This window comes from Globicephala melas, chromosome 11 (genome assembly GCF_963455315.2).
Source record: "Globicephala melas chromosome 11, mGloMel1.2, whole genome shotgun sequence".
In the NCBI taxonomy this organism is placed as follows: domain Eukaryota; kingdom Metazoa; phylum Chordata; class Mammalia; order Artiodactyla; family Delphinidae; genus Globicephala; species Globicephala melas.
The window spans coordinates 74,081,402-74,106,200 of record NC_083324.2 but is presented as its reverse complement, the minus strand read 5'-3'; the positions used below and the strand labels follow the sequence as shown (position 1 = coordinate 74,106,200).

The 24,799-nt window shown below is 43.5% G+C and overlaps 1 protein-coding gene across 1 annotated transcript in view; it reads left to right on the top strand.

Annotated features, from left to right (window-relative positions):
- Nucleotides 1–355: 355 nt before the first annotated feature.
- The window catches only part of RCAN2 (regulator of calcineurin 2), a 265,161-nt gene continuing 240,717 nt past the window's right edge, over nucleotides 356–24,799 (top strand). The window contains exon 1 of the mRNA XM_030870540.2: nucleotides 356–511. The gene's annotated coding sequence lies outside the window, so the exon portion shown is untranslated. The remainder of the gene's footprint in view (nucleotides 512–24,799) is intronic.

Genomic DNA, 24,799 nt, shown 5'->3' with positions numbered 1-24,799 from the left:
GTCTTCACCCCCTCCTGGGCACCGGGGCGGAGGGCAGGGGGAGTGCCCGGGAAGGGGAGTGCGTGGGGGACCGGGAAGGGCGCGGGGTCAGGCGGGAGGGGAGGAGAGGAGGCCAGACAGGGGCTCTCGGTTTCCCGGGGTCTGATTGGAGGTTGGCGCGATGAGTCGGAGCTGGGGGCGCGCCCATCTCCGCTGGCTCCTGCCAGAGCCGCCGGCTCGGCCCCTCCCCGGAGCCGCTTTGTCCCGGGTGACGGCCGCTGAGGTTGCGGCGAGGAGCGGGCGGGAGGCAGAGACCCGCGGACCCACGGAGCCGGAGCCGGAGCCCGGGAGGCGGGGCGCGCCGCGCACGGCCCCACGCCCAGGCCCGCGGGCACCGCGCCCGTCCCCGCGCGCTCTCGGCCCGGCCGCCAGGTGAGCAGCCGCGCCACGCCAGCAGTCGCCGGCTCCGCCGACCGGCAGACCGCCCAGCAGTCGCCTCAGCCTCCACCGACGCATCGCGGACGACCAGCAGGTCGGTTATGTAACGGCGCCGGCCCGCTCGTCCCGGCACCCTGTCCTGTCCTGTCCTGTCCTGCCGGGGCTGCGCGCGGCGCCCGGGCCGGGCCGGGGGACCGTGGCGGGGGGCGGCCGAGAGCGGGCGGGGTATGGGGCTGGGCCGGGGGCGGTGGCCGTGGCGGCGGGTGGTCTCCAGATCCAGTTCTCAGCTCCCGCGGCGGCCGTGAGGACCGAGGTCCCTTGACCCCCTCTAGAGGGCGCGGGTCTCAAGGAGCCCCTTCCCCAGTCCTAGTGGCCCAGGGGTTCGTCTTTCTAGTAGCAGCAGCAGGTGCATAAGTGGAGGAGCGGGAATGACGCCTGTGGTCCCCGGGACTGAGATTTGGAGAGGGGATTAGGGGAGGTGGTCTGTACGCAGAGAGCAAACGGGAAATCGGAGCCTCTTTTCCCAGTGCTTTAAGGAAAGTGCTGGGGAGGGGAAGGTGCTTTGAGACGCAGCGGACTGGGAATTGTCCTGCCTGGGATTAGCGGGCTTGGGTCATCTAAAAATAACTTCAAGTTTGAAAAGTGAAATAGAAGGGAGCGCAGTGTGCCGAGTTCCTCCTGCCTGTGGGATGCTTCTCTCTAGAAGTCACTAGAGGGAACAGGAAAATCCCAGCTGCCTGATCCCTCGGCTGCCTCCTGGTTTCACTGGTTTCCAGGGTGTCTCCGTTTGACTTTAGTTAATGATTTATTCTCCAAGGCACTGCTGTCTTTGTCTTATCCCAAAATGAATTATAGCAGAGTGCATGCTTTGAATCTTTCCTATTTAGTACGTTAGGATAGAAGTGTTCAGTGGACATCTAATGAGTCTGCTGCCTATGCTTTTTTTTTTTTAAAGTATCCTTTCAGTAAAAACAAAAGTTTCTGAGCTCCCTTTAACATATATCCCACAACTGGAGATGAAAGATGCTAGAGCATTCCAGTCCACCCTTCTCTCTTCCCTAAGCCAGAATCCCACTTGTCATACGGAGGGGAGGCTTTAGGAAAAGTAGGACATTTTAAATAACGCAGCTCAACTTTCACACGTATTACATCAACCCAAAACACAGGCAAATGTATCACAGGCACAGGGCAACACTTGCTAACTGACCCCCTCCATTCCAGGAACACAATGAAGTAAAAAATAGAACTAGCATACGACCTAGCAATCCCACTACTGGGCATATACCCTGAGAAAACCATAATTCAAAAAGAGTCATGTACCAAAATGTTCACTGCAGCTCTATTTACAATAGCCAGGAGATGGAAGCGACCTAGGTGTCCATCATCAGATGAATGGATAAAGAAGAAGTGGCACATATATACAATGGAATATTACTCAGCCATAAAAAGAAACGAAATTGAGCTATTTGTAATGAGGTGGATGGACCTAGAGTTTGTCATACAGAGTGAAGTAAGTCAGAAAGAGAAAGACAAATACCATATGCTAACACATATATATGGAATTTAAGGGGAAAAAAATGTCATGAAGAACCTAGGGGTAAGACAGGAATAAAGACACAGACCTACTAGAGAATGGACTTGAGGATATGGGGAGGGGGAAGGGTAGGCTGTGACAAAGTGAGAGAGTGGCACGGACATATATACACTACCAAACGTAAAATAGATAGCTAGTGGGAAGCAGCCGCATAGCACAGGGGGATCAGCTTGGTGGTCTGTGACCACCTAGAGGGGTGGGATAGGGAGGGTGGGAGGGAGGGAGACGCAAGAGGGAAGAGATATGGGAACATATGTATATGTATAACTGATAAACAGAAACTAACACACCATTGTAAAGCAATTATACTCCAATAAAGATGTTAAAAAAAAAGAAAAGAAAAACCTAGAAGCTAGAAAGGATCAAGAAGCAGACAAGCATCGACTGTGGAACAAGGCAGGGGAGTGAACAGTTGGCTGCTTTTCAGTCTCCCATTGATTTCCTTTAGCCTTAGAGCTATTTTCTTAAGTACAATCAGTCACTGCGTTGAGTTAGTCTAAAATGTGAGTTGCTCTTTGCTTTCAAATCCACTGCAAATCGAATCAGCATTTACTGAGCACCTACTACTTGAGTCCAGTCCGTAGAATTTTATGAGGGAATGTGTCCTCAACTAAAGCTACAGGATCCCAAGAGCTTTCCAAATGCCTTGTTTGCAGCTCCTGCAGAACCCAACGAAATTAGGGAGGATGTGGCTCTCTCTTTCTCCAGTGATGAACAGTTAACGGACATAAGTGGGAACTTGAGAGCTTTGTCATTTGCAAGTACGCATCACATTCTTTTAAAAACTACTTGCATAATCGTTTGCAGTTAGTCATGTAGGTTATAGACATTAGCTTTATTGAGATCAACTTTGTCACTGAGGTCTCATTTTCCCATTCCTTTTATTTTCTGTACCATCCACTCAGTTTACTCAGCAGTTAATTTGTTAAGTACCTACTGTGTGCTATGTAGTCCCTGTGCCAGAGGCTACAAGAATGAGGCCCATGTTGTTCAGAAATCAATCTAGCAGAAAAGGATAAGAAAATTAAGTGATAAAGATCAGCATGGTGAGTGTTTAGTGGAGATAGGAGCAAGCTCAGTGGGAGCCCAGGGAAGAAAGGGTTCAGGGAATCTGGAAGAGCTTGCAGAGAAGTTCATGTTCAGACTGCATCTCTATAGAGAAGGAGCTAGGTGTTCCACGTTGAAAGAAAGGTCACGTTCAAAGAACTTGTAGGTGTTCTGCAGTGAGGAGGTGGCAGGAAAGTTTGGGAGGAGGTGTTTCAGTGAGCCTGGGCTATGAATATACCTTGCAGAGGAGGAGAAGCCATGCAGCCTGTATGGGAGAAATGATTTGATCTAATTCATCTTGCAAAAGTTACTTTGGAGGTGGTGAGTAGGTGGGGTTGCAAAGAGGAACGAGCTCAGATTTTAGACCACTAAAGCAGTCCAGACCAAAAACAATAAGTAAAATTAATTGTGCCTGAACCAGGTAGAATGGGGAAAGAGAAGAGAGACCTACAGAAAACCATTTCAGAGAGAGAATCAGTGGCTCTAGGTCACCAAGTGGCTGGTAGTGTGGAATGAGAAGCTTAAGATGTTTAGATAGATGGTCAGGCTTTGTACTGAGATAGGAAGTCACGGAGAATGATTAGGTTTAAGAAAGACGGGGACTTTTAACTGAAACTTTTCCTCTAAGATCAGGAATGCCCACTCTTGCCACTTTTCTTTAGTATAGTACTGGAAGTCCTAGCCATAGCATTTAGGCAAGAAGAAAAAGACATTCAAATCAGAAAGGAAGAAGTAAAACTATCTCTTTGTAAATGACATGATATTATACATAGAAAACCCTAAAGACTCTACTAAAAGACCGTTAGGACCAATAAACAAATTCAGTAAAATTGCAGGACATAAAATCAATGCACAAACATCAGTTGCATTTCTATACCCTAAAATAGCGAACTATCAGAAAGAGAAATTAAGAAAGCAATCCCATTTGTAACTGCATCTTAAAGAATAAAATACCTAGGAATAAATTTAATCAAGGGGGTGAAAGACTTGTTCCCTGAAAACTATGACAATAATGAAAGAAACTGAAGAAGACACAAATAAGTGTTGGTGAGAATGTGGAGAAAAGGGAACCCTCCTACACTGTTGGTGGGAATGTAAACTGGTGCAGCCACTATGGAAAACGGTATGGTGGTTCCTCAAAAAATTAAAAATAGAACTACCACATGATCCAGCAATCCCACTTTTGGGTATTCATCCAAAGAAAATGAAAATACTAACTTGAAAAGATATCTGCACCTCCATGTTCATTACAGCATTTTCTATACGAGCCATGATATGGAAACAGCTTAAATGGCCACTGATGGATGAGTGGATAAGGAAAATCTGGTATATGTGTATATACAATGGAATATTATTCAGCCATAAAAAGGAGACCCTGCCATTTGCAACAACATGGGTGGACCTTGATGGCATTGTGCTAAGTGAATAAGTCAGAGAAATATAAGTACTGTGTGATCTCACTTATATGTAGAGTCTAGAAAAACCAAACTCATAAATCCAGAGAATAGATTGTTGTTGCCAGAGGCAAGGGGTGGAGGATGGGCAAAATGGGTGAAGGTGGTCAAAAGGTACAAACTTCCAGTTATAAGATACGTATGTTCTGGGGGTATAATGTACAGCATGGTGACTATAGTTAACAATACTGTATTGTATATTTGAAAGTTGCTAAGACAGTAGATCTTAAAAGTTCTCATTATAAGGAAAAAAATTTGTAACTATGTAAGATGGTAGATGTCAACTAAACTTATTATGATGATCATTTCACAATATATACATACACCTAAAACTAATACAGTGTTTTATGTTAATTATATCTCAGCCAAACCGGGGGTGGGAGGGAAGGAAGGAAGTACGGTTGATCCTTGAACAACACAGGTTTGAGCTGTGATTAGGGATCACAATGTATGGAATCAAAAGACCTGGGGTTTGAGTCCTGATTCTCTCCAAACTGTTTCAGCTTCCTGCCCTTGGGTGAGTCATTGACCAATTCCTTTGTTTTCCAGGCAGAGATAGCAAGACTCAGATTTTCCTCTTAGAAGGGGGTATGTGTAGCGCCCCTAACCCCCGAGTTGTACAAGGGTCAACTATAAAATGAGAAAGAGTTGTTTTGAGAAAGGTGGGGAATTTTGACTTTGAACATCCAAATAAAAATACTCTGTAGGCACTTTTCTTTTCAAAGGTAATTTCTTCATTCCTGGTGCTAACTTCCATTCATCTGACTCACCTTCATTCCTGAGACTGTCTAGTGCTGCCTTTGGAGAAGAAGGAGATGATTTGACAGCAGGGAGTTGTTGCTGCCTTCTTCCCCCAGAGTGAAAGTATTAACTGTCAATTATCTGAACTAGTAGTAGTCATAATGGTAATAATTCAAACGGTAGCAACCATATGTACCATTTATTCAGTGCTTACTTTATGCCAAGCATAAAGAAGGTGGAGCTCTACACAGATTATCACGTTTGATCCTCATGATAACCTCACGAGGCGGATACTATTGTTATTCTCGTATGACGGTTAAGGAACCCAAGGCAAAGAGAGGGCACCTTATCTAGGCCACACAGTTAGTAAGAAGGGCACCTAGGGTTCAAGCTCAGGCAGTCTGGCCAGCACTCTGAATAGCCAGTGTGAATTAATAACCTTGAAATCATTCCTATGTAGCCTAGAATGTGTATTTTTACCCCGTGTTTGAATGTTTGTAGCTGATGCCATAAAAGAGAATGGGAGTGAGTGAGAAGTTCTGGCTCTCATCCGGGCCCTGCACTTGATTTGTTGGGTGACCTCTGCAAAACCCCATCCCCTCTCGGGCCTTAGTTATTTTAAATCTGCATATTCATGGGGGAAGAGGTTGACTAGATGATCTCTGAAGAGTCTGGGCATTCTGAAGTCCTGCCATCCTGTCTCAAATTTTACTACTCGAGCCATAGATTTGGGTTAAAATCATGCCTGCCTGGTCCCTTTCAGAATAGGAATGGGACCTGTGCCTATTCTAAGAGGATGAACTCAAGTGGTAGCCTGTCCTTAACAGCTTGATGGTAACTGGTCCATAGTGCCAGAGCTGATGGGGGTGCCTAAGGTTGCGGGAGCCCAGTTCAGGCAGGGGAAACCCAGACGAGCACCGCAGTGGAGGAATCTCCGGAGTCACTGTCCGGTTTCTGTATTTTAGATGTGTCACTTAAATTCTATGAGACTTAGTTTCCTGATCTCTGAATAATGGGGGTGATGAATACATGTGTTGTAAGGTTGTTTGTTGTAAGGATCAAAACAGGTTACATAGAGCAGGCACTGCACACGAGTCTGCCCCATTGAAGATGCTCAGTGAGTGGGCGGGGGTGGGGGGGCTCCTCACCCCTGGCCACCCAGGATAACAGACATGCAGAAAAGGGAGGTAGAGTATTTCCAAAGATAAACTCCTCCTACTTCACAGTTACGCTAAGGACCACACTTTAGTGATCATCATTTCTCTCTCTCTCTCTCTTAGAAAGCAGTATATATTGGGAATATGAAAACACACAGCCCATTAAATACCTTTCAAAATATGCATCTCAAGTATTCATTGATAAATTACCCTCTTAGATATGAAAAAGTGTCAACATTCCACAACACACAGTTTTACACTCTTCTTTTGTCAGATAAATAGGCCAAGATTGCTGTAAAGAAATAGTATTGCTTGGGGTTGGTGGTCCTGGATTCCCCGATTACGGCACCAAATGTAAAGGAGACCGAGTGACTTCCTACTCTGTGTGTGTCTGCACATGCTGTGCTTCTAACTTGGAGAACTTTCTGCCTTTGCCTATAAAATGTTCACTGTCCTGTACCTTTTCTTTTATGTTACCATCTGCCAGGTGTCATGTTGTAGGTAAAATTAATTAATCGAGTTGAGGATTTTTTCAAAAGGTGGAAGCAGACTTAAACTCAGTTGAAGCTGTTTTGAAGTCCCTTAAAACATATGTGTGATGTGAATGGTACTTTCAAGAAGTTAAAGACAAATTTCCCAAAATAGCTCAAACTTCCTGCAGTTCAGAATGCCCACAGAAAATGTTTTCTATAGTCGGGATAGGAAGGGACTTATTTTCATATCTGTTTCCCCCATATCCACTCACTTTGAAACAGGGATGAAACATGGGGTTCCTGAGCTTTGGAATGTACGCATAAGAAGATGCTGGAATGGTAGCTGTTGGACAAAAGAATTGTGTAGTTTGAGAGCTATATCCTAGTCTTTATTACCGTTGCCTTAGTTCTTTGTGGGAATCACTGCTTTATTGTCTCATGCAATTGAGATATGCCTGCTACAAAGTATTATAAGTTCTGTAAGGGCTTGAGCCATGCCTTAATACTCCTCTTACAGTGTTGGGAATAAAGTATAAAAAGTGTGGACTTGGTGTGAAACAGCCTGGCTTCACAGCCTGGCTTCACAGCCTGGCACTGTCGCTTCCCGGCTATGTAACCTTGAGCTTCCCATTGACCTAACGGCCACAGAAGCTGGCATTTGTTGAATGCTGCCCCTGTTCCAAACACGATGCTGAGCAGGCTGCATACGATATCTCATTTAATCCTTACAACAACTCCCCCACATGGGTATTATCATCACTATTTACAGAGGAGCACGCCTCGAGGATGGAGGGTCTGAGCCACTCAGAGCCCAGACTCTTGAGTTGCAATTTTCTTATGGGTACACTTAGGAAAATAATCCTTGATCTCCCCGCCTTACAGAGTCGTGAGGGTGCGATGCTATGGGTCTTTGAAGATGCACTGAAACACGGAATGTGTTAAGGATGATTGTCATAGTAGGGACCTCCCAAGAGATCAGATACAGTTGGGTCTGGTATAGCACCAGGTCTGTGAGGCGAAGGAAGTCCACAATATATAAAATGCTTTTATAGAATGCACTTTTTCTTATTTTTTAATTATATTTATTTCTGAATTGAAGTATAGTTGATTTACATTGTGGTGTTAGTTTCTGGTGTACTAAAGTGATTCAGTTATACATATATATGTGTCCATCCATATATATTCTTTATCAGATTATTTTCCCATATGGATTATTACAAAATATTGAGTATAGTTCCCTGTGCTATGCAGTAGGTCCTTCTTGTGTATCTATTTTATATATAGTAATGTGTATATGTTACTCCCAAACTTCTTATTTATCCCTCACCCCTTTCCCCTTTGGAAACCGTAAGTTTGTTTTCTATGTCTGTAAGACTATTTCTGTTTTGTACATAAGTTCATTTGTATCTTTTTTTTTAGATTCCACATATAAGTGATATCATATGATATTTGTCTTAGAATGCATTAAGAAAACTGTATTTCCTTGCCCTGTCCTTTGGTAGTTTGTGTTATGATGCCTGTTTCTTTCAAGGGTAACTTGCTTGTTGTCAGTGCCAAGACTCAACCAGGCTGTTCCAGGAGGAAGCTGGCCAGGCCATGGAACTGGGTCCTGCTGGTGAAAGGGCGGTTAGAGAGCATGGTTTACAGAGAAGAGGTAGCTGCCAGAGGGGTATTTCAGTATAAACAAGGAAGGCAGAAAGTCAAAGACAAGGTCAAGGGGGGCATAGGCATGATGTGGAGGGCAGGAAATCATCACCAGGTTTTCCATCAAGCGTGAGTGACAGGTGGGACATGGCATCTGTTCAGGAAGGCTAGAGGTATTTCCTAGTGTCTGCTGCGGTCTGTCCACTCAGCAAGAAAACCAGGGACCCTCTGCCCTGATTTTTAAAAATATTTTCTTTTTCTTAGACATACGTGCTTTCTATAAAATTTTTGGAAGACATAGAATAGTCTAACAAGAGAAAATTAAAATCACACATCTTACTCTGAGCAAATGCTAATTACTAATATTTTGGTGTATTTCCTTTCAGTCTTTTTGATGTGCGTATTTTTGTGAAATCAGGATCAGCCTGAGCATAGAGTTTTGCATCCTGTGCATTTCATCACACGTTTTAAATAACTTTTCATGTCAACAGTCTTTATGAGCATCATTTTCAGTAGCCACACAGAATTCCCACCGATGATACTGCCCAATTCACTTACCTTCTCCCCTGTAACATTTAGATGGTTACCAATTATCCAGAATATCAAAAATAATACTTTGATGAACATCTTTGATTGTCATTTTCTCTATATTTTGGATCATTTGCTCAGGCTAGATGGCTAGAAGTGGAATTATTGGCTCAAATAGATGGACCTTGTTAAGGCTTTCTCTGTATTTTGACGTTGCTTTTAATGGTTTTTCCAGGAGGTTGTACTGATGAACGGTCCCACAAGCAACGTATGAGAATTTAGTTCTCACCTCTGCCCCGCTTGTAAGCACTCTTTATGTAAGGGGTGGCTGGGATTCATGCTTTTCGAAGATGACCCCCACTGCTTACCCAGCACTTCAAGGAAGTTGGGCTTTCTTTGTGGCAGTTGAGGATGGGTGGGTCAGCATCTGGTAGATTTCACATGCTTGAGTGTTTGTAGGAGAGTTGACTTGGGCGGATTAGCTTCTTTCCTGGTGGTTCTGTTATCAGAGACCTGGCATATGGATGTGTGTAACTCGAGCTAGTAAAGCTGACTTAAACTAAATAGAATGAAACAATCTCTGCCTAAGTGAGAAATAGTTCAGCGTGCCTTTCAAATCCTGAAAAATTAACAGCAAATATGCATGTTTATTTGCATTAGTTCTATTGTTGCTTTCCTTGATTTTGACTGGTTCCCCTTCCACTGATGGCAGAGCCTCTGGGGCAAGCTCCAGACAGGTATGTCTCTTTTTTCACCTTCCGTGAAATGAGATACGACGCAGAGTAAATCAGTTTGAAGAAATAACTAGAATAATCAATTGGAATCTTCTTAAAAGTCACTTAAATGGTCATTATTCTAGGATTTTAATTTAATGACTAATCAAATTCATCTTTCCCCAGAAAGCCCCTGCATTCATTCTTAGGCTACCGTCAACTATGTCGATTATATTGACCAATTTATTGAGGTAAACAGCCAATGTGAATTATTTTCCCACATAAAATTATCTGAAATACAGGCTAAATTAATAGAATTTATTTTTATTTTGACTTCTGTAGCTAATTAAAGATAAAAGCCAAGTGATGAGGTCTGGCCAAGTGTTTTGTATAAACAAAGTACAATTTATACTTCTTTTTTGAGGTTGAATCTTTTGTACAGAAATAAATTATTTATTTGGTTACAGGTATCATCATATGAATTTTGAAATGGAGGATGGTAAATACAGGTAAATTAATGGTAGTTCAAACAAAATTTTATTTGTTTAAAAGCAAAGTCTCAGCCTTGACAAGGCAAGTGAAAGCAAAGTACTAATTCATGAATATGTTAATTTTTTCCTGCTGTGGGCATTAATGATATTCATTTGATCTTCTCTGATGTACAAACAACCATTTATAAAAAGGTTAAATTTTGGTCAGGGAGGATTCTTTTCTTATTTTTCTGTCTCTTGGTGATTTCTGTTCCACACACAGCTGCTGTTTAGTATTAAACTTCAGAATTTGACAAGGTGACATTTAGGTGAAGCTCTAAATTGAAATATTTGCTTGGTCAGATTTTCAAGGCATACCTTCTGACCTTGTGTCCAAGCGCCACAGCTCATGTGGGGATTCTTTTTTTTGATTGAAGTCTAGTTGATTTACAATGCTGTGTTAGTTTCAGGTGTACAGCAAAGTGATTCAGTTATACGTACACATATATATGTATATGTATTGTTTTTCAGATTCTTTTTCATTATAGGTTATTAGAAGATATTGAATATAGTTTCCTGTGCTATGCAGTAGGTCCTTTTTGTTTATCTATTTTATATATAATAGTGTGTATCTGTGGAGATTCTTGGCTTACAAGCTAGACTTTGGTTTGGTTCTGCCTCTTGAGATATCACGGATGGGGAGAGGGGATCTCCTTCTCGTTCTGGTTCCCAATCACACTGAGAGGTCCGGTATCATTCTGGAAGGTCCGGAAGGTTTTTGCAGCCCCCAAAGATGTGCAGACTGATTTGGAAAGGTTGTGCTGGGTGGAGGTGAGATAAATGTTAAACCCAAACAGCCCCTAGATCCAAATTACTTTGATTCCAGCCCACAACCACTTTTTGAGGCTTGCCATGAAGCTGGAAACTGAGGACGTTAAGACATGTAGGATGGCTCTAGGTGGGCTCAGTTACGTGCTAGCAAAGTCATTAATAGCTTACAAGGGGGACAGGTCACAGTGGCCCTGTGGGAGAACCCAGCTGCATGGTTTTGCCTGTGAGGCTCTGCTCCTTCAAGCTCATTTTTATTAACCTAAACAGGTCCCTGGAGGCCACAGGGACAAGCCCTGGAGGAAATGACCCTGTATTATTCATGAGATGGCCTTCACACTCTCCACCTGTGGGAATCTCCACATGGAGTGGTTCCTCCTGAGTCTTCTAGTTTTATTCTTTAAAAATTGCTTTTAAAATCTCATATTTAATGATACTTATCACAAGGACTTTGTCTGGAGTGAGAAGGACCAAACATATACCATGTTTTCAATACTTCTTCTCACCTTTAGTTTAACCTCTTCCTCCCAGATCAACCATTATGAGGTCCTCACGACCATACCTGGCTATTGTCTTACAATTCAAGACAACGTGCGATACTCTGTGAAGGTTATTTTATCCGAACGAAATCAGAAGTACCTTAGTGGAAATCCAGTCCTAGGGCTTTTTGTGGCAGTATACATTTCGAGGGCATATCTTTATAGGAAAGAGAATCCAAGGATGACAAAGGTTAGAGATGTTTACCTAACTGGTGTTTGGGGCTGTTTTCAGTGTATCTGGAGGCCTGACGTGGTGGATTTCCCAAATGATCATGACAGCAGCCTTCCTGCTTTGCCCCCCATCCACCAGGAGCTCTCTTTGAATTACTCCATTTCCAGAGGAGTGACTCCAGATCGTGGCAGAATCCTCGCTCTGACTCAGTTTGGGAACTTTCCCTTTAGAATCTGTCCCTAAATTCTTCTCAGACACCCTCATTTCATTGACCCGAAGGCTTTGAAAAGCTAAAATAATACTTCTTCCTTCCGGAAGAATGGAAAAACAGATAAAGACAGAAATATTCTTCCTCCTGCAAAAAAAGAGGAGTGATGTTCAGACAGGAGAACATAAACACTTAGCTAAAGGATAATATTTTTAATATGAAAAAAAAAAGAACCTAGTAGTTATTTGAGGTCATCCAGATAGATGTAAGAACATCTAGTAGAAATGGTTCATTATCTGGTTTGGTGAGAGATCATCTCTGAGATAATGGTTTTCTTTGCCAGATGATTTTTATTCAGTTTTAATTATTCCTTTTTTGATCAGGCCAGCCCTTTTAGTGATTTTCCAAACTATCAGTGAAATGATGTCTCTTGTTGCTTTTGGGCTTCTACTCTTGAGGTATTTGTACGCAGCCTTTATGATATCCTAGTCATTGCTGAAACAAACCATTCTTATACTCTTTTCTCATCCTAGGATTGACAGTGGTTTATTTTTAAGACAATATGCTAATAGCATGAAGAACTTATTCTTCTTTCATTGTAGAGTTTCTGTCAGTCCTGTTGTCAATCATGTCAATGTAAAGCTGTCAAATATACACATTTCTTTTCCTAACTGCAAATTGACTTTTTATGGCTACTTATTAGAGAACCCCAGGAGACCAATAGTAATAATTAAGCCATGACTGCTAGAGACCAGATATTATTTCCTCAGCTTCCTTTTCAAATAAATAATGAACCATCAGGTTGTTTATAAATAAATCAAACGTCCCTGTAATAAATTACAAACTAAAAATTAGTTGCATACAATTTACAAATATAGGATGCTGTCGAAATTCTAGACATAATAGTCATCAGAATGAGGACATTTTTACTAATGAGAACTAATTTACGGCACACGGCAACTGTATAAAATTATAATTGGACCATCTCCTATCTCTGCTTCTTGAAGTTCTAGTCTTTTTTCTGCCAGGGAGGAAGACATTTTCCTCTACCTTTCTAGTTTCTTCTGGCAGGTCTAAGAATTAGGTGGACGTGAGACAGACTAACAGGAGAAAAGGAAACAAAAGTTTAATAACATGTGTACCTGTGAGAGACCCAGGAAAACTGAATAACTCGCCAAAATGGCCGAAACCCTCACCTTCAGCTAAAGACAAAAGAGGATGTTGGGGGTGATGGTTTGGGACCTCAACAGGGAGGATGGCGATTCACATGAAGATGGAAAAGCAAACGTTTGCTGGGTCATGCGGACTCAGTGGGACACAGAATGGACTCTGATCTTCAAGAGTTTCCGCCCCTACACTTAGCCCGTATTCTTTGCAGATATTTCTGGTGACAGTCTATTCCTGTAATAGGCCCTCTATCTAAATTCTTCAGGCAGTTAGGGAGAGGGTCAAAGTTTCTTCCTGAGTCTTTTGGTCCTTGATTGTTTCCAGCTGGAAATAATCTCCATGCCAAAGAGTCATGGAGTGGCAAGTTTTGTTGCCCTGCGCTTCAGGTTCTATCTTTTCCAGGTTTCCTCAATCCCTGAATCCTCAGCAGAGCCATCAGTCTTTTTTTTTTTTTTTTTTGTATCTGTATTTACGGCATATACATAGTCTAACCTTTATAGCTCATTCACTCATGTATTCATTCATTCATTCATTCGTTTGTTCACCCCTACTCTGTACCAGGTGTGGTGCTAGCCTCTAGGGTATAGAAACCAGTAGAACATAGCCCCCGTCTTTAGTGAAGCTTAGAGTCTAAGCTTTCAGCTTTCTTCTTGTTTACCTACCTCTCCTCTGGATGGTAAGTGCCCTGAGGGTGAAGACCGTTTTGTGATCCCCCCGTACTCATCGCAAGGGCTTGCATATGGTGGGCACCCAGTCAGTGGTAAGATGAACTGACCACTGGGTCCGTCCTAAAGAATTCGGAAGCATAAGATTGATGGTTGAACACTTTCAAATGTTTCTAAAGCCTTTCTTCTCCTCCCCCAATTGTTTAACTGTAAAAATAAGTAATTCCACAAGAATTGGGGGTGGCCAAAAAGTTTGTTCGGGTTTTTGTAAGATGTAAAAAACCCGAATGAACTTTTGGGCCAACCCAGTAAGTTTGACGCCTTTCACTTTGTCCAAGGGCCCCTTGTTCTCAGAATCTGCTCTAGTGCCACATCCGTATTACCTATCAAAGCACAAGTGTGATGGTAGCCTTGTCTGAACTCCCCCCCGGGGCAGTCATAGGAAAGGCTTCCACCTCCGACTCAAATTCTTTTGAAATGCTTCTGTTTTGGTATGCGAGTGCATCCTTCCCTCTTTTTGTGGAGCTTGGACATCAAGTAACTGAGCAGGAATGACTGTGGCTGTTGATTGAGCACCTATGAAGCACCAGGCATTGGGCCAAGCACCTTCCACATGGTATCACACAGTCTTCTCAACATCCCAGTGAGGTAGGTTCCATTTTTATCCCGGTTTATCTAGGCAAGGAGATTGAGGCTCAGGGAAGTCGAGTAACTTGTCTAAGGTCTTACAGGCAAGAAGTGACGGAGCCAGGACTCACCGATGGTCTCTTTGCTTCTCTTGCCCACCACTGCTCGTCAGAGTGGGATTCATAGGGGCGTTCATGGGGGAGGGGCATAGGACTTCTGAATGGTAACATTGAAATTTTACGGGTTTTTTCCAGTGGTAATCTGAAATAATATTAGCACATTCTGGATCATCCAGATGACCAGCTTGTAATGAATAATACGGCCACGTGATTCTGGTGCCTGAATTTGTGCTTTTTATTTACAATCCAGTTGGTGCCAATACTACTTCAGTTGCCGTGGGCTCATGGAAATGAACCGGTGGACTTAACGATGTAACTTGCCTTCAGCGAAGGCCACGTGATGGTCCAGTAATGTTTAATTTTGCTGTGAATGAAGACATGGGGGAGGAGGGTCCTACTGCAAAGTGGGTGGTGGGTGCGTTCTGAACTCTGAACACCTGCCTTACGGTTTTTGGTACCAGAATCATAATGAGGATGGAGGATTACATTTAGCAAAACATCATCCTCTGAATAGTAAGTCAGTGTTGTTAGTTTGAATTGGATTGGTTTTAAAATTTCATTTGTATTTTGTTAGAGCATTTAGTTGCAGTTTGATGGTTTTAGAGGAGTTGAAACTGTAAGACTCAGCTTTATGTCTGTACATATTTAAGTATCATTATAGAGAAAACCATTTAAGTCAAAATTGGGAGGGAAGTCAGGGTGATTTTTTGTTTCCTAAAAAAAGTGGTCATACATTTTTCAAATGTGAGCAAACTAAATGCCTCTGCACTCTGCCTCTGCATGATGAAAACTTTCCCCACAAAGATATGCTCTTCCACTCACTGGGGGTCTAGCCTGCCCGAGTCCTTCTTTTGGGATAAGGCATTGACATTTCCTTTCAACCTGAAAATAGAGTCTGGGAAGGTTAAGGTCTGACCTTGGGAGAAACTCTCCGTTGCTGTGGTTCTCCTGGGACTGGCCCTGTCAATCAAGGTGCCTTTGGACTCTTTGTCATTCTTGGTCCTGACTCTGATGACTGACAGTTGTGTATGCACATCACCCGTGGTTTGTAAGCATTTTCTCATCACCACCATAAAGATTTGTGAATAGGGCTAGGGAGTGGTACCAGCCCCACATAGGTAGAGAAGATAATGACAATGTAATGGGATTTAAAAGGCTTCTGGTTTGAAAGATCTCTGAGTCTGTCCAAAATGACTACATCAGTTACTGTTTTGGGTGAAGAAAAGGAAAGCCCTGTTAAATGCAGACACTCAGAGAGAAGGTAATGTATGACTGTATATTTATCCTTAGTGCTTTAGTATTGTTTCTGACGATTCCTAGTAAGATTTTGGAGCACTGGAACAGAGGACAGTGAGTTTGATGCAAAGAGAGGAGAGGAGGGCTTCCCTGGTGGTGCAGTGGTTGAGAGTCCGCCTGCCGATTCAGGGGACGTGGGCTCGTGCCGTGCCCCGTCCGGGAAGATCCCACGTGCCGCGGAGCAGCTGGGCCCGTGAGCCATGGCCGCTGAGCCTGCGTGTCCGGAGCCTGTGCTCCGCAATGGGAGAGGCCACGACAGTGAGAGGCCCGCGTACCGAATAAAAAAAAAAAAAAGAGGAGAGGATAAATTTATAGCATGTGGGCATGCAGTGCAGCTTATGGACTGAGGTCTAGGAAACCTGGAGATCAAGGCTGCATATGAGCAGTGCCAACTTTGAGTAGCCTTGGGTAGCCTTTAAAAGAAGTAGTGTTTTTTCTGTGCACAAGTCACCATCCTTCTCTTATTTAAAATTTTAATAAAGTTTCCCTATTTTAATAAAATGTGTAGAAAAGTGTGTAACACATCAAAGTGCCCAATTAGTGTGTTTTTTTTGAATTTTATTTTATTTATTTTTTATAAAGCAGGTTCTTATTAGTTATCTATTTTATACATATTAGTGTATATATGTCAATCCCAATCTAACACTATCATTATTGGCGTTCTCTGACATCCCTAATGGTGCAGAGAGAACACTGCTGTGTGCAGACTGGAATCAGAGGAGCTGAGCTTGCGTCCTGGGTTGGCTGTCATTTCCCCAAGAGAGACAAGACCTTCCCTGAGCCCCTTTGACCTCAGCTCCCTAGTTTAAATCATTAAGGGGTTGGACAGAATGGTCCCCAAGGTTCCTGCCAACTCTTTCATCCTTAGTCTCTTCTAGTCTTTGCTGCAGATCATGACAGCATCCATTATAACATCCACAGCATCCTTAGAGCCTCATTGATGTGTTTCATTAATGAGAATGACCACTGGTTATTATTATTTTTTTATGTTCATCATTAAGTGCAGAGCTATTCTTAGGCAGGGTCTATGGAAATTCTTTCTTTTGGCATCTCTAATGATAGAGGTATTCAGTAGCTTTGGGACCTCGTTAGGAAGAGCTTGAACCAAAAGCTCATCAAACATTTCCATATGTCTAGGGTTTTATGGTAGGAGCTGTGGCCATTCCTTTCTCCAAGGTTATTTTAACTGTACTCCTTTCTGCAAGGGTCCTTCCATCTTCAGGATGGCCAGACAGGTGGATCCTGAATCCCAGCCGTGGGGAGAAAAGGAGAGCATTGGTTTTGTAGGAATCATTAACTTTACCTTATTTGTATATTTTGTCATGGCTCTGGCTGTGTTATCTGGCAAATCTCTTTTCAATAGATAATACTGTATTCATAAGCTCTTATTATTTGCAAGGTCTCCTTTTAAGACTTTTACCCGTAGCATACCATTTGATGGTCATGGTACCTTCCTTCACAGTTGACAGATGGGAAAACTGAGGCCCAAAGTGGTTAAATGACTTGGCCAAGGTCACACAGCTGATACATGGCACGGCTGGGATTCGAAGCCAGGCAGTAATGCTCTAGTGGTTTTAACACTATTTGATACTAGCTTTTGTATGTGTTACACACAAATGTTATGGACTCAATGGTATCATTTTTCTGAGTTGAGCCTTAAAGCGCTCACCAATAATTTTATCCTAAAGGGGATCGACTAATGCTCAGAGTTTTTGCCCCTGTTTCCCATTTCTGACTGTTTATGTCTAGTAAATAGACTGTTAAGAGCCCATAGAGTCCTCGTATCTCTAAGCTCCAGGGTTGGGGAGGGGAAGGGAAGGATTCTGTGAGCATGGGGATGCTTCTGAGCACTTCCTGCAGCCAACGCCTTCTTTTGCCTTCTTGCTTTCTTGCCTTCGGTGGCACACAAAGGCCGGCAGTGACCACTTAATCAATAAATAATTACTGAGTGCGTAATTTGGGCACAGTAAGGAGCATGAGCCAGAGAACCTTCTACCCTCAGGAGTCTTACAGTCTGTGGGGGCTGGCACCATGCTCTGTGATCCACCGTTGTGTCCACCACGCCTGAGCACCTCGCGTGTGACAAGCCCTCAAGAAGTATTATTGGAATTTGGGGGTTGATTAGGTGACTGTTGATAGCATTTTGATTATGTTATTACTAATATTCACTGGGGCGTTTTCTACTTACCAAAACAATGTTCCATTAGCTTTATGGATCATTTGTTTTACTTTATGCATGCCAGTGTACAAAAAATATTGTTTGGTTGGGTTTCTTCTCATTATTTTGCCCTGATGAGATGGAGGGAGTAACAGATCAAGTTTCAGGGGATCTTCATTTTGGTCCTGAGTATGCTATTCTAACTATGAGACCTTGGGCAAGTTATGGAACCTCTCTGAGCCTCAGTTTTCTACTCTGCAAAATGAGCATGGCCTGTGATCTCATAAGGTTGTGTGGAGGGTCAAACGGCATAATAGCTTTGGTGACAATAGATGAAAAGCATTATTCTTCTCAGCTTCACCCACCAGCGCTTTCCCATTACATACTCTCTGTTCACTTAGCCCATCTTCATGTTGACTCCTTTTCAAACTTTGAAAAGGGGTTCATGAGAACATCTGTTAGACAAACACTGAAAAGAGAAAAGAGAAAGAAGACTATTTTTGGTGACTCATGACATCCCTGTTTGACTCTGAAAGCCATGACACCAGACACTGTGGTTGTTCATTTTGCTTTGTTTTGTTCCGCACATGGTAGACCCTCTATATTTCTTTGCTGAATGAATAAGCATAACTCCTGATGTCCAATATTGGACAATACTTGTCCAATATCAAGTAGCTATTCTGCTGTGCGCAGGAGCAGAAACAACAGTCAGATGCTGGAAGGTCTAGCATTTCAACTACTCTCTTTTCATGTCATTACAGAAGCCAGCCAGAACGGAGGCAGGGATGTGATTAAGGCAAAATAAATTTGAAGTTGCGATAACTAAAGCGCGTCTGAATTACAGCTGTTCTGCCTGTTTGAAGAAATGTCATCTGGTGGATGACACCAGGGAAGTGAGGGGAGGACCAACTAATCAGCGACCTGCTCTCATCTCCTTTCAAAAAAAAGCACTCACACCCCTCCTGACCCCACCCCAGTGGACTCAACCATTCACTGCCTGCCTCAAGTTAAAAATAAGCCACTCATCTTTATTGTTAAGAAATTAATCAGCCTGGGCAGAACATGGCTTTTCAAGGACAGACACATGCTCAAATGAGTATTTTTGGAAACGGGCACAGAGACGCATCTATGGTGTTCTGTCCACGCTTACCCTTGACTTCTGCCATACAAGCTGTGGGAGGTAACACGCAGTGGTTACAGGGTTTCTCCCCTACTTAACGAATAGAGTCCTGAGAAAGCATCCGCGGTCATGTGCAGAGCGCCCTCTCCTCTGGCCTGGTTTCCAGGTGACCAGGTATGAACAGGTGGTTCCTGAGTCCCCTCTAAGATGTGTGCCAGGCGCTAGGGATGAAATGTGGACCCGAACCGCGTTGCCTCCGTGGTCAGATGGGGCCACTCGCTGTTGGAGGATGGACTGAAGCAGAGGTAAAAGAGATATTTAGAATGAACCTGCTTGCAACCTGCTTGGAAGTTAATGATGCTCAGTGTGAGGGGCCAGGGGCTAAGGTCAAGAACAGCACTGTGTCCCCAGGCAGATTTTGAGGTGACTCATCTCCGAATGAGATGGATACTTGGCAGGACTTTCTGAGGATTTTCTGAAAATTGCTGTAACATCAACCTCAATAAAGTAAAAGGTTTTCAGATATTCACCTGGACTAAGGGGAAACATTTCCAAAGCTTCTGGGAGATTCTTAGGTGGAAAAACCGTAATGTCATTTTAATCTAGTATTTGTCAGAAATGGAACAAGGTCACCTCAACACAACCTTGGAAGTCCCTAACAGTGCCTAAAAGGATTTCCTGATTTACAAAGAAATGTATTAAAACGATGAGACAGATATGGTCACCTAGAGAAATATAAGCCTTGCCTTTCTCCTAAGGATGAGGCTAGACTTTGCATATCCCTTCTTAAAAGAAGACCTGCACCTTCTGCTGTATGTGTTCTTTCCCAGCAACTCACTCCTTAATCCTGTTCAACTTCTCTTTGCTCCTCCTTTTTATAACTGCTCTTTTGAAGGTCATGGAACCCCCAATCTGGAAACCAGAGTGATTGCTTCGTCCTCAGCTTCCCCAAACTTTTACGTGGCATGGATGCCAGCGACCACTCTTCCTTGCCTGAACCGCCCCCCCCCCAATTCCTTGCCTCTGTGAGGAGGTTTTTCTCCTGATTCTTCTTATCTATCCCCACCCCTTTCTCACTTTTCAAGCCTGCCATCACTTACTGTATGAGTCAACTCAGTCAGCTCAGGTAACCAAGTACCAGAGCCAGTGGCTTAAACAACAAAAGTTTATTTCTCAAAGTGCTGGAGGCTGAGAAGTCCAAGGTCAAGGTGCCAGTCGATTCATTTCCTGGTGAGGACTCTCCTCCTGCCTGTAGACACCTGTCTTCTTGCTGTGTTGTTGCATGACGTCTTTGTACCTGTGTGGGGAGAGAGAGGGAGGGAGACAGACAGACAGAGATATTGAGATCTTTTCCTTATCTCCTAAGACCAGCAATCCTACAGGACTAGGGCCCACCCTTATAACCTCAGTCACCCTTAATTACTCCCTAAAGCAGTGGTCCCCAACCTTTTTGGTACCACGGACCGGTTTTGTGGAAGACAGTTTTTCCACGGATGGGGTTGGGGAGAATGGTTCAGGCAGTAATGGGAGCGGCAGATGAATCTTCATTGGCTTGCCACCGCTCACCTCCTGCTGTGAGGCCCGGTTCCTAACAGGCTGAGGACCGATACTGGTCCGCGGCCTGGAGGTTGGGGACCCCTGCCCTAAAGGCTCCATGTCCAAGTACAAAGTAGGGCTTGAGGCTTCAATATATGAATTGGTGGAGGTGGGCGGGGAGACACAGTTCAGTCCATAGCACTCACTTCTTGCAGAACCCTGTTGGTGGCTACTTAGATGGTCTTCCTGCTGTATAACCCTCTCACTCTTAGCTGAGCTGCTTGGAAATTTTGTTAAAGTGCATATCTGGTGATCACACTCTGCTGCTTCAACAGCATGCCTCACCCCTGGCTTTTCCTCCTCACTGGCAGCAGATTGACATCTTGGAAAGGTACATGACAATATGGCCTCTCCCCCACCCCACGTGTCACTCTCGGCTCCTGTAGTTTTCTAAACACTATTCCCCGAGCTCTCCTTCCTCCATGCCTTTGCTCAAGATTTTCCCTCAGCCGGGAATGCACCCCCCCCTGCCCCCACTGCCCCTCCTCTAAACACAGGCTGCCTCCTCACCATCTATCCTCCAGTACTGCCTGCTCCGGAATCCCTGCCTGACTCCTCGCTCCAGCTGGAGCCCTTTCTCCTCTGAGTCCCCAGCACTGCCTGCTCACCTTTTCTGCCACCCACTTCCCTCTCTCTCCATCCGGGACCTGTGTGTCCCTGTGTCATCATAGTCCTGGTGCCCCTCCTCTGCCACCTGCTCAGAAGCGGGTCTTTCTGTCCGACTCAGAATCAGTCATCTAAGCGGCATCACGGTAGTTTGCACAGAGCAGATTCTCAATACATAACTTTAGAGAAGAAATCTACAAACTTCTATGTAACGCTCAAAAATTAAAATATTATCTCTGTCTTGTAAACTCATCCTCAATCTTTTCATGGTGAGTTATGTCAAGAGTGCCCTTAAAGGATGAAATTACAGAAGAAAATGGTTTAATCCTCATAGATCTTTTACATAAATTATTCACACCTGAAATGGTAACCAGCAGTCTTTCATTATCCACTATAAAAATATTTCAGTGATTGATCTGACAATGATCAGGTTAAAAAAAAATTCCAAATTAGTTTTGGATAACAGCATGTGGTTTCCTCTGTAAAGGTACTTCTGAGGCCATAGATTGGCTGCGTTTCCACTGTGCCCCCTGCCATCGCCGGGCTTTTTGTTCTGTTGTTATTAACGTTTGGCTCCTGGTGGTGATGCGGCAGACTTCAGCCCTTTGGAATCCTGAGGTTTGATTGATGATTTATACATTACTGTTTATTATTAAAAAGAATAAAGAGAAGGAAGAAAATAGCCCAGGCAGCCAAACAGTTCAGTTCCCTAGACATTTATTGGGTGCCTGTTGTGTGCTGGGTATTGAGATAGAGGGGTGTGTGTTTGTGTGGGGGGGTATGTGTAATATAATCTTTGTTACTTTCACAGACATAGAAACCAAACTTATGGTTGCCAAAGGGGAAAGGAGGGGAGATAAATTAGGAGTTTGGGATTAACAGATACACACTACTCTATATAAAATAGATAAACCACAAGGACCTACTGTATAACACTAGGAACTATATCCAATATCTTATAATAACCTGTAATAGAAAAGGATCTGAAAAAGAATATATATATATAACTGAATCATGTTGCTCTATACCTGAAACTAACACAATGTTGTAAATCAACTATGCTTCAATTTAAAAAAATCTAAGAAAAATCCTTGCTATTGAGAAGCTATAGAGGAGGGTCATAATCGATCATCATGGACGGTCAAACAGTGTACCATAAGACATTGTATAGAGCGAACGAAAAGAGAAGAAGCATGAGTATGCTTTAAGAGTTTGCAAATTAACAGAACACAAATATATATGTACATTCTAAAGATGATTTATAGAAACAGATAAGTGTTCATGCAAATAACTAATCAAACTGTCCTCAAACATGACTCCTAAGAATTCAGGGCCGTGGAGCCTGGGAAACTACATTATCATTTAAGCAAAAAAGCATGACCATTCAGAAAATGGGAGACTTGAAGGTTCAGCTCGGCTCTCTTAGGCAGCCCTAAGCCTAGTCCTATGGAGACTTTCCCTCTCTATGGGTTTCCACAAGTCACGCTGAGTAGCTCTATTCTGGGGGGTAAATCCTCCTATCTTATTACTTCAGAAGAAGCTCAGTGCTCCTGAACTCTCTTCTCAGATTGATTGGTTTACCTCATTTGGAACAACGCTCTGTATTCCTTCTTCTTTCAAGGAGACTTATGTGTTATGGAGTAGGCTAGGACCAAGGCTGATTTTTGATTTCCTCTTTCCTTCAGGAAGTTCTAGTGAGTCGCCGCTAGGTATCAGGTACTATGCTGGGCTCTAGAGATACAGTGTGAACAAGATAGATACAGCCCAGCATTTGCAGAGTTAATTGGGAAGAAGGCAATTAAACAACTACAGTTTAGCAAGATAAAGACTATTATGGAGAAATACAGCTTGATGGGGAATTTATCTTAGAGTTAAAAATTTTCAATAACCTATTTGTTGCCTGGCTGAGCGCTAGAAAGTGATGTGGGGAAGGGTCGCAGAGAGGTATGACAAGGATTAAACTGACACAGGAGCTACAAAGGGACTATCGCTGGACTTGCTTGGTCTTGGTTGGGCACCTAAAATATAGCTAGCTATATGTTACAGAACCCTGCTTTTAAAGGAAGTCCTGATATATCCATCTTTAGCATTTATATGTGTGCTTTTATGTAAGGGGGCAATTTGCCACTTTTTAAATCTAGGTTTCTGTTGAGTCGTTTGGAATTTGGAAGGTATTTTCTCAGAGAAACTTCATAAATTATGACCAGGTCCCCAGGCTAACCCAAAAGGTTATTATACGCATGATGTACTTGAGATAAAGTACTGGGTTTCTGCTTTGAGACATCTTAGAAACTGTTTATGTTACTGTGGGAAAATGTCCGGTATTCCAAGTTGGAAAATAAGCAAGCAAGCTTTCCCTCTGTAGCCTTGATGGGGAGAACAAGATTTTCTTTTCCCTATCTGCCTCCTTCCTGAACAATGAAGAATTCCCCCAGGTCCAGGTCCCTGGGGTGTAGGATGGGGGCTCCATTGGAGGTAGGGGCTAGCAGGGGGTCAGAGGGGTGTGTGCAAGGTTGTTGATGGTCGATGAAGATTCACAGTACATTTTAGGTGCTTTACATGTATCGTTTCATTGAATCCTTACAACACACCCGTGAGATGCTACCTTTGCTCTGAAATGCTGGTGTGGGCCAGGGCTCAGACCTTGGATGTCTTCTCTCACTAACCCCCCTCATCCAGTCCCATGATTTCAAGTATCACTTATGATATAGCCCTCCTCCCTGAGCTGTGGACTCAGCACCAACTGCTCATCGCTTAGATGAATAGTAGGAATCTTCAACTTAACCTGTCCTAAAATGCACTTTTTAAAAAAAATTTATTTATTTTATTATTTTTGGCTGCGTTGGGTCTTCGTTGCTGCGTGCGGGTCTTCTCTAGTTGGGGCGAGCGGGGGCCACTCCCCGTTGCGGTGTGCGGGCTTCTCATTGCTGTGGCTTCTCTTGTTGCAGAGCACGGGCTCTAGGCGTGCGGGCTCAGTAGTTGTGGCGCATGGGCTTAGCTGCTCCGCAGCATGTGGGATCTTTCCGGATCAGGGCTCGAACCCGTGTCCCCCACATTGGCAGGCTGACTCCCGACCACTGCACCACCAGGGAAGCCCTAAACTGCACTTTTGATTTTCTCTCTTCAAACCTGCCCTTCCCATAGCATTCTCCATCTTTGTCAATGGCAACTTCCCACGTCTAGGTACTCAGACCAAAACCTCAGCATTATCCTTGAATCCTCCCCTACTCCATATCCAGTCCTTCAACAAGATGCTGCTAGTACATTAAAAATATCCAGAATCCTATTGCTTTTCACTGTTCCACCTGCCACCTCTCTGGTCTCCATCACTATCACCTCCTGCCTGAATTGCCGCCAATAGTTTCCTAATTGGTTCCCTCCTTCTCTCCCTGCACTTTTGGTCTATTCCCCAAATAGCAGCCAGAGAAAAGTCAGTTTATGAAAGTCCTCTATTCAAAAT